This window comes from Triticum aestivum, chromosome 5D (assembly GCF_018294505.1).
Source record: "Triticum aestivum cultivar Chinese Spring chromosome 5D, IWGSC CS RefSeq v2.1, whole genome shotgun sequence".
Classification (NCBI taxonomy): domain Eukaryota; kingdom Viridiplantae; phylum Streptophyta; class Magnoliopsida; order Poales; family Poaceae; genus Triticum; species Triticum aestivum.
The window spans coordinates 240,270,549-240,279,192 of NC_057808.1; positions in this window are offsets into that span (position 1 = coordinate 240,270,549).

Here is an 8,644-nt window from a genome sequence, read left to right on the forward strand (position 1 = left end):
GAGCAGTCGGCTCGGATCTTCCTTGATGATTTCTCATTGTTCTTCTTGTTCTTCTATCTCTGCAGCGGCCAACGCCAGTCTGAGGGCACAGCTGGGGGAGTCCCAGACTGTTCTTCGTGCCAAGGACGCGGAGCTCGCTGCCTTGGTGCAGGAGCACGACCGCCTGGTCAAGAAGCTGGCTGACCAGGAGGAAAGCCATAAGGCGGCGCTGAAGGCCGCGCGGGACCGCGAAGCCGCCCTCCAGGCCGAGTTCGAGACGGAGGCGGTCGCCTGGGACGAAGCCAGGCAGACTCTGGTCTCCGGCTATGGCCATATTGAGGATCTGGTTGACGGTAAGTCGTCTACCCCTTCGTCCTTTCTTGCCATCTGTCATTTTGACTTGTTTCTCTGACTTGGGGTTCTTCTTTTCTTTTCTGCGCAGAGTACTTCCCCGGCTATTCCACTGCCGCCAACCAGGCCATCGAAGCTCGTCGCCAGGCGAAGAGGCAAGCCGGCTTCGAGATTTCGCCGACTGCCGGCCGCTCGCTGGAGGAGCAGCTCCTGGCGATCCAGGCTCGTATCCAGCCGGCTCACAGGCTGCTCCGCCGGCTTCAGCGTGCCGGGTCGCAGGTCCTGGCCGCCCTCTGGCCCGGCCAAGTGATCCCGCGCACTCCCAGTCGGACCGCCGACTGCCTGGAGGTGGCCGTCGGGCGCTTCGAGGCTTGGAAGGCGTCAGCGGCTCGCTCCGGCGCCGGGCGGGCGCTGGAGTTCGTCAAGGCCTGGTACCCAGGCCTGAATCTGGACCAGCTGGCGACCTGGCGGCAGCAAGCCGACACGGAGCTCGAGCCGGCGCGGCCGGCCATCATTCGGCGAGCTTCGGCGATCGCCGACTACACCGACACCAACGTCTTCGCCCCCGAGGTGGACGACAATGGGGTCGCCCAGCCGGAAGATTGGTTCGGGCTGGACCCGGCGCATAGCGAGGACTCGGCGGAGGAGATCGACTCCAGCGACGAGGGCGAAGAGGAGGAGGAGGAGGGTGAAGACGTCGAGCCGGCTGGTGGAGCAGCCGGCCAGCCTGACCGCGCCTCCAGCACTACGCTGCGTGCGAGTGCGTCTCCTGTTGCGGGAGGCGGTCAAGCCGGGACCAGCTAGGCGGCCACTCCTTCAGCCGGCGAGCTGCCTTCACCAACCCACTCGGCCTTCGCGCCTTAGTCTTCTTTCTTTTGTTTCCTGTCTTGTTACTTTTGAACAATGTTCGATTAAGTCTGCGCAATTCCACCCACTGGGTGTATTCAAACGTGATTCTGTTGCCAGCCTTTAGGCGGCTTTATGTATATAAGTTATGCAATCGGCTTTTCCTTGTACTTTCGCTTTTTGTCCTTCTGCTTTTTTCCTTTGCCACCCTCCCTTGGTTGCCGCCTCCCTAGTCAAACAGTTGCTCTGCAATCTGTAGCCGGGGAGTGCCTGGCCGATTGGGGAGGGGGAAGTACTTTTAGCTCGGTCGGACTTAAGCTAAGTTTTTAGGAAGCCGGCCAGCCGGCTGTTGTGACAGTCGGCAGGCGTATATAGAGGCCGTCTTTTTGCTATATAGGTTAGTTGTTCCTTAACCGTTTTCGTGTGGGCGTCCTTTCTGTCTTCTCTCTTGCTAGTCGGACAGTCAGTTCTTTGAGTTGTGACTTTCAACAAGAGAGGACTGGGGAGCCGGCGCACTACTTTGCTGACTTCGGGAAGAACTTATAATATAGCTTAAGGCGGCCAGTCCCCGGGCCGACTAGTCGGACCCGGTGCCGGACAAGAATTCAAAATGTAATAAGACATTCATGGATATGACAGTCGTCATCCATAGATAAATAAAAGGCAGTCCCCGAGTACAGTTCGGGGGGCCTGTTGGTTTGTAACTTAATACAAAAGGGGTAGCGTGATACATACTGCTTTTCAGCTGTAAAATCGTCTTAGGAGGTTTGCGTTCCATGGTCGCTCCGACTCCTTGCCGGAGTCGTCTCTCTTGCGTGCTCTTGGCTTTTGCGCGTCGATCAAGTAGTAGGAGTCGTTGCCGAGTGCCTTGCTGACGACAAAGGGGCCTTCCCAAGGGGCCGAGAGCTTGTGCTGGCCGGCTGTTCGCTGGATCAGCCGGAGCACAAGGTCGCCCTCTTGGAAGGATCTTGGCTTGACCTTGCGGTTGTAGTAGCGGCGCAGGCCTTGCTGGTAGATGGCGGACCGGCTGAGGGCTAACAGCCGGCCTTCTTCCAGTAGGTCGACGCCATCTTCTCTTGCTTCTTTGGCTTCTTCCTCCGTGTACATGGTGATCCGAGGCGAGTCGAACTCGATGTCGGTTGGGATGACAGCCTCGGCACCGTACATGAGGAAGAATGGAGTGAAGCCGGTTGACTTGTTGGGTGTAGTGCGCAGACTCCAGAGGACAGCCGGCAGCTCTTCGAGCCAGCAGCCGGCCGATCGCTCCAGTGGTACAACCAGTCGGGGTTTGATGCCGGAGAGGATAAGTCCATTTGCTCGCTCGACCTGGCCGTTTGACTGCGGGTGGGCAACGGACGCTAAGTCCAGTCGGATCCCCTGTGTCGCGCAGAAGCGTGCCAGCGCGCCTTTGGCAAAGTTTGTGCCGTTGTCGGTGATGATGCTGTGCGGCACGCCGTACCGAGTGGTGATGTCGGTGATGAATATCACGGCAGTCGGCCCGTTCAGCTTCTTAATCGGCTTTGCTTCGATCCACTTTGTGAACTTGTCCACAGCAACAAGTAGATGTGTCAAGCCACCGCGGGCCGTCTTGAAAGGGCCCACCATGTCCAGTCCCCAGACGGCGAAAGGCCAGGTGAGGGGAATGGTCTTGAGGGCAGAAGCCGGCAGGTGTTGTTTGGAACTGAAGACTTGACATCCTCTGCAGGTCTTGACTATTTCTTTAGCATCCTCCAAGGCAGTCGGCCAGAAGAAACCATGGCGGAAAGCCTTGGCCACGAGGGATCTTGAGGCGGCGTGGTGGCCGCATTCGCCTTGGTGGATGTCTTTGAGGATTGCCACTCCTTTTTCTGGCTCGACGCAACGCTGGAAGACTCCAGTAATGCTGCGCTTCACCAGCTCCCTATTGATTATTGTGTATGCTGCGGCTCGTCGTTGCACTAGTCTTGCTGCGATCTCATCAGCCGGCAGCTCTCTGCTGACTAGGAACTTGAGGATGGGCTGGGCCCATGAGGGAGCTATGACTTCTTCTGCTGTTATCGTGGCCACCATGACTCGGGTGGGTGGGTTGGGTGTTGCGTTGGGGTCGACCACCACTTCTTGCGTCGTTGCAGTCCCCGGGCCGGGCTCTGAGGTCCCTGGGCCGGGTGCGACTACGTCGGTTCCCGGGGCAGTCGTCGAAGTCCCCGTGCCGCCTGCGGGATTTCTTGAGCCGGATCCGGCTGTTTCTGGCGCAGGCAGTACGAAGATGGAGTCCGACTCTGGAGACGGCTTGATGGACGGCTTGAGGAGGCGTTGGAGGGAGACGCCAGTCGGTATGGCTTGTCGGGTGGAGCCGATCCGTGCTAGGGCATCTGCTTGGTCGTTGTCGGCCCTTGGCACGTGAAGGAACTCGCACCCTTCGAAGTATCCGCTCATCCGCTGGACGAGGAAGCGGTAGCTCGCCATGTTCGCGTCCTTGGCGCCCCATCGCCAGATGATTGCTGGACCACTAAGTCGGAGTCGCCGTAGCACAGGATCCGGCGTATGCCGAGCTCTTTGGCTAGCCGGAGCCCATGTACGAGCGCCTCGTACTCGGCCACGTTGTTGGAGGCGGCGAAGTGGATCTGCAGCGTGTACTTGAGCTTGTCGCCTTTGGGAGAGGTGAGGACGATGCCGGCTCCCAAGCCGGTGCGCATCTTGGACCCGTCAAAGTGCATCCGCCAATGGGTAGAGTCGGGAGCCGGCGGTAAGTACTGGGTCTCGGCCCAGTCGACGAGGAAGTCGGCCAATGCTTGCGACTTGATGGCGGTGCGGGGTTGTTAGAAAATCGTGTAAGGCGCCAAGGCAATGGCCCATTTGGCCACCCGGCCGGATGCATCCCGGCTGCCTATGATCTCGGCGAGCGGGGCAGTGCACACGACCGTGATGGGGTGCTCTTGGAAGTAGGGCTTCAGTTTCTTGGCAGCGAAGTACACCCCATAGCACATCTTTTGGTAGTGCAGGTAGTTTTGCTTCGAGCTAGATAGTACTTCGCTGAGATAGTAGACCGGCCTCTGGACCAGCTGGGCTCGGCCTTCCTCCGGGCGCTGGACCACAACAACAGTGCTGACGACTCGGCTTGTCGCGGCGATGTAGAGGAGCATGGGCTCCTTCTCAGTCGGCGCAGCCAGGACGGGCGGAGTCGTCAACATTTTCTTCAACTCATGGAAGGCTTGGTCGGCTTGATCATTCCACTCAAAGTGAGTGGACTTCTTCATGAGTCGGTACAGGGGGAGGGCCTTCTCTCCTAATCGGCTGATAAAACGGTTCAGGGAGGCTAAGCAGCCAGTGAACTTCTGCACATCTCGCAGCTTGGTGGGTATCTCCATCCTCTCGATGGCCTTGATCTTGACAGGGTTGCACTCAATGCCGCGTTCGGAGACCAGGAAGCCTAGCAGCTGGCCGGCTGGTACTCCGAACACGCACTTCTCGGGGTTGAGCTTGATCTGGAATCGGCGCAAGTTGGCAAATGTTTCCTTCAGGTCTTCCAGCAAGGTACCGCGCTTCTCTGTCTTCACCACAATGTCGTCTACGTAGACGTGGGCATTTCTGCCGAGTTGTTTCAAGAGACATTTCTGCATGCAACGCTGAAAAGTGGCACCGGCGTTTCTCAAGCCGAATGTCATTGTCAGGTAGCAGAAAGCTCCAAAGGGTGTGATGAAGGCAGTCTTCAGGCGGTCAGCTGGGTCCAACTTGATCTGATGATACCCTGAGTATGCATCCAAAAAACACAACAGCTCGCATCCGGCTGTGGAGTCTATCACTTGGTCAATCCGTGGCAAGGCAAACGGATCCTTTGGGCAGGCCTTGTTCAGACTTGTGTAGTCTATACACATGCGCCACTTGTTATTCTTCTTCAAAATTAGAACGGGATTGGCAAGCCATTCTGGAAAGAACACTTCCATGATGAAGCCGGTTGCGAGGAGCCGGGCTATCTCTTCTCCCACGATTCTTCACTTCTCTTCTGATAGTCGGCGGAGGGGTTGCTTGACCGGCTTCGCATCAGCTCGGACATGTAATTTGTGCTCGGCGAAATCCTTCGGGACACCCGGCATGTCCTTTGGGGACCATGCAAAGATGTCTCGATTCTCACGGAGGAAGTCGGCGAGCTCGCCTTCCTATTTACTGTCCAAGTTCGCCCCAATCACGGCGAACCTCTCCGGGTGCTCCGGGTCTAGAGGTATCTTCTTCGTCTCCTTGGCAGGCTGGAAGGAGCCCTGCGCATCACAGTCCTTGGGGTTGGGGGACAAAGTCGGCTGCTTGCCGGCCATGGCCACAACCCGTTCCAGCATCTTCTTCTCTTCCGCCACCACGAGGGACTCGGCCAGCCGGCTGCTGGCCATGGCACACTTGATGGACTTCTTGTAGTCGCCGGCTACCGTGATGATCCCCTTCGAGCCCGGCATCTTCATCTTCAGATAGGCATAATGGGGCACAGCCATGAACTTGGCCAAAGCAGGTCGGCCAAGTAGTGCATGATAGGGGCTCTCCAGGTCCACCACCTCGAACCATATTGCTTCCCGGCGGAAGTGATCTTTGTCTCCGAAGAGAACATCCATCTTGATCTTGCCGATTGGAGAGCAAGATAGGCCGGGTACGATACCATGGAAGACAGTGCGGCTCGGCATGAGCTGCTTTGCTTTGATGTTCAGCTTGTCCATGGTGTCGCGGTACAGTATGTTGATACTGCTTCCGCCGTCTATCAGGACGCGGGAAAATCTGGCAGCTCGCCTCTCCGCCGCAAGGGTGACGTCCAAGACCATAGCATAGGAGCCAGGCGAAGGCATCACCTCTGGGTGGTCGGCCTGGCTCCAGCTGATGGGCTTTTCCGACCAATGCATGAACTCGGCGGTGCTAGAGGCGGCTGTGTTTACTTCTTGGTGTTGCCGGCGTCGGCTGCGCTTGTCGTCGACTTGACTCGTGAAGACGACGTAGGCGTCGTGCGCTTCAGGGAACTCGTCTTGGATGGCGCCGACTGCCGGCCGGGCCGCCGGCTGCTGGGGAGCTGGAGGCGGTGGGCCGGGAGGCGGAGGTGGCACTATCCCTTCGCCCTTGGTGATGCGGGTGAGCCAGTGGCATTTCCGTGTTGTATGGTTGGACGGCTTCGCGCCGCTGTGGAACTTGCAGGGGGCATCGAGCGCTTGTTCGTAGGAGAAGGACGGCTGCCAGGGAGGCCGGCCTCCCTTCTTCTTGGGAGCGGGCCGCTCCTCGGGCTGCTCGTCTTCAACTGTGGCCACCTGCCGACTGGAGGAAGTCGGCATGGGGCCCTTGCGCTTGTGGTCGCTCTGGTAGGGGCGCCGGTTCGGGTCGCCAGCCGGCGTCTTGGGAGCCGGAGCGACTACCTTCCCCGAGGCATCTACTCGGAGCTCGGTCTTCATGGAGGAGTCGGCAGTGGCGTACTTGTCGGCGGTGATCAGCAACTCATCGAGGGTAGCGGGTTCGTCGCAGAGGAGTCGGTGCTTGAGGAGGGTGCCCTCTCGGCACCCGGCGGTGAAGTACTCGATGGCCTAGACCTCATGCACTCCCTCGCAGGAGTTGCGGAGCTCGGCCCATCGCGTGAGGTAGTCGCGGGTCGACTCGTTGGGCCCTTGGACGCAGAGGGAGAGCTGGCGAGTCTTGGGAGGCCGCTTGTAGGTGCTAGTGAAGTTGCGGACGAAAACCTCTGTGAAGTCCAGCCAGCTGTTGATGCTGTATGGCTTGAGGCTGTTGAGCCATGTGCGCGCCGTGCCCTGCAGCATCAGGGGGACGTACTTCACGGCAACGCGCCGGTTGCCGTTGGCGATGCTGACGGCTGTGGAGTAGTCGATGAGCCAATCTTCCGGCTTCACCGAGCCGTTGTACTTGGGCGTGTCTCTGGGGAGCAAGAACCCTTTGGGGAAGGGCTCGTCGCGGATGCGGGGGCCAAAGCATGGCGGGCCGACATCGTCTTCTTCTTCTAACGCCAGGGACCGAGCAAGGCGGTCGATCCTGTGGCGGGCGTCACTCTCGCCGACTCCTTCTCGGCGGCCGAGTCGGTCGCCAAGAGTCGGATGTGTGATGGGCGGCGGAGTGAGGCGTCTTTCTCTTCGAGGCGGGGGAGGAGGCAGGTTTCCCTGATGTTCAACCGCCCGAGGGCGGCCTTCCGCGTCGCGCTCGATAGTGATGCGGGTCCGGCTACGGCTGGCAGCCGGCTCCTTGTCTTTCTTCTGGCGCGTGCCGCTCGCAGTCGGCGAGCGGGACGTCGCGGTGTGCTCCCGGCGCGGGGGATGGCTATCAGCTCGGGCGCCGGCTTCGTGCCGTTCTGCAGCCGCGTCGATCAGCTGCTGGATCCGTCTTGTCATGTAGGGGAGCTCATCGGCTCCCAGCCCATTGAGCTCGTCTGCTGCCGCCTGAGCGGCTCGCAGATTCTCGAGCGGGGTGGCGTAGACGGGGCGATCTGCGCCCAGCATGCTGGCAACGGCTGCGCCGCGCTTCTGGACGAAGCCGGCTCGGCTCGGGCCGCTTGGAGGCGGCGTCCCGAAGGCGGCGCGGTCGACTTCGCGCTGGTGGGCCTCGGTGAGGCGTCTCATCGAGGCTATCTTCTTGCTCTCCGTGATGAGGGCAAGACGGCGTGCCTCCAGGGTCTCGGCATCGGCGTCGGCCGGGAGGGGGATGGAGAGGTCGTGCATCGCTGCTTGCTGGGCGTCGCGGGCGCTCCCGCCCGAGTTGGAGACGTGGCTGATGACCAGCACTTCGGTGACAGCGCTGCTGCCGCTGTCAGCTCGAGGGAGTGGGTCGTCGAAGACCACCACGTCGGAGGGGTAGGCGTCGAGCGACGCGGTGTCGGAGTCGATGAGCATCGGGTCGGTGGAGCCGACAGACTCCATGTCCGCAGCAGGCTCGCTGGAGACGTGAAGTTGGTCGAGGAGGCTGACGAGGCGGCTCTCGGGGTAGTCGGTGCCTGCGTCGGACGCAGGCTCGTCGGAGATGCGAGTCTCGCTGAGCTGATCGGCGAGGCGGCTCGCTGCGCAGGCGTCGTCGACGCCTTGCAGCGCGTCGGGGCAAGCGCCATCGGGCGCAGCAGGCTGGCTGCGCTCGCGGGGAAGGAAGAAGGTTCCCGTCCAGAACAGGTCTCCGGACGACGGTGCACCTCGCCTCACGGTGGGCGCCAAATGTCGGGTGGTTGGTACGACATATGCCAAGTGATGGCTTATCATTGTGGGAGCCAATAAAACGTCGCCGGTGCCTGGAAACGGGATGAGGCGAAGACATGCACGCCGGCGAATCTTACCCAGGTTCGGGGCTCTCCGAGGAGATAACACCCCTAGTCCTGCTCTGCGGGGTCTCCGCATGATCACTAGCTCGATAAAGAGTAGCTACAATCGCTCCTAGAGCTGTCGGGATCAAGGGAGAAGAAGAACATGGCTAGCTCTTGCTTCTCTCTATCTATGGTGTGTGTGTGTGTGCTATGCTTGGAAGCCAAACATGCAGA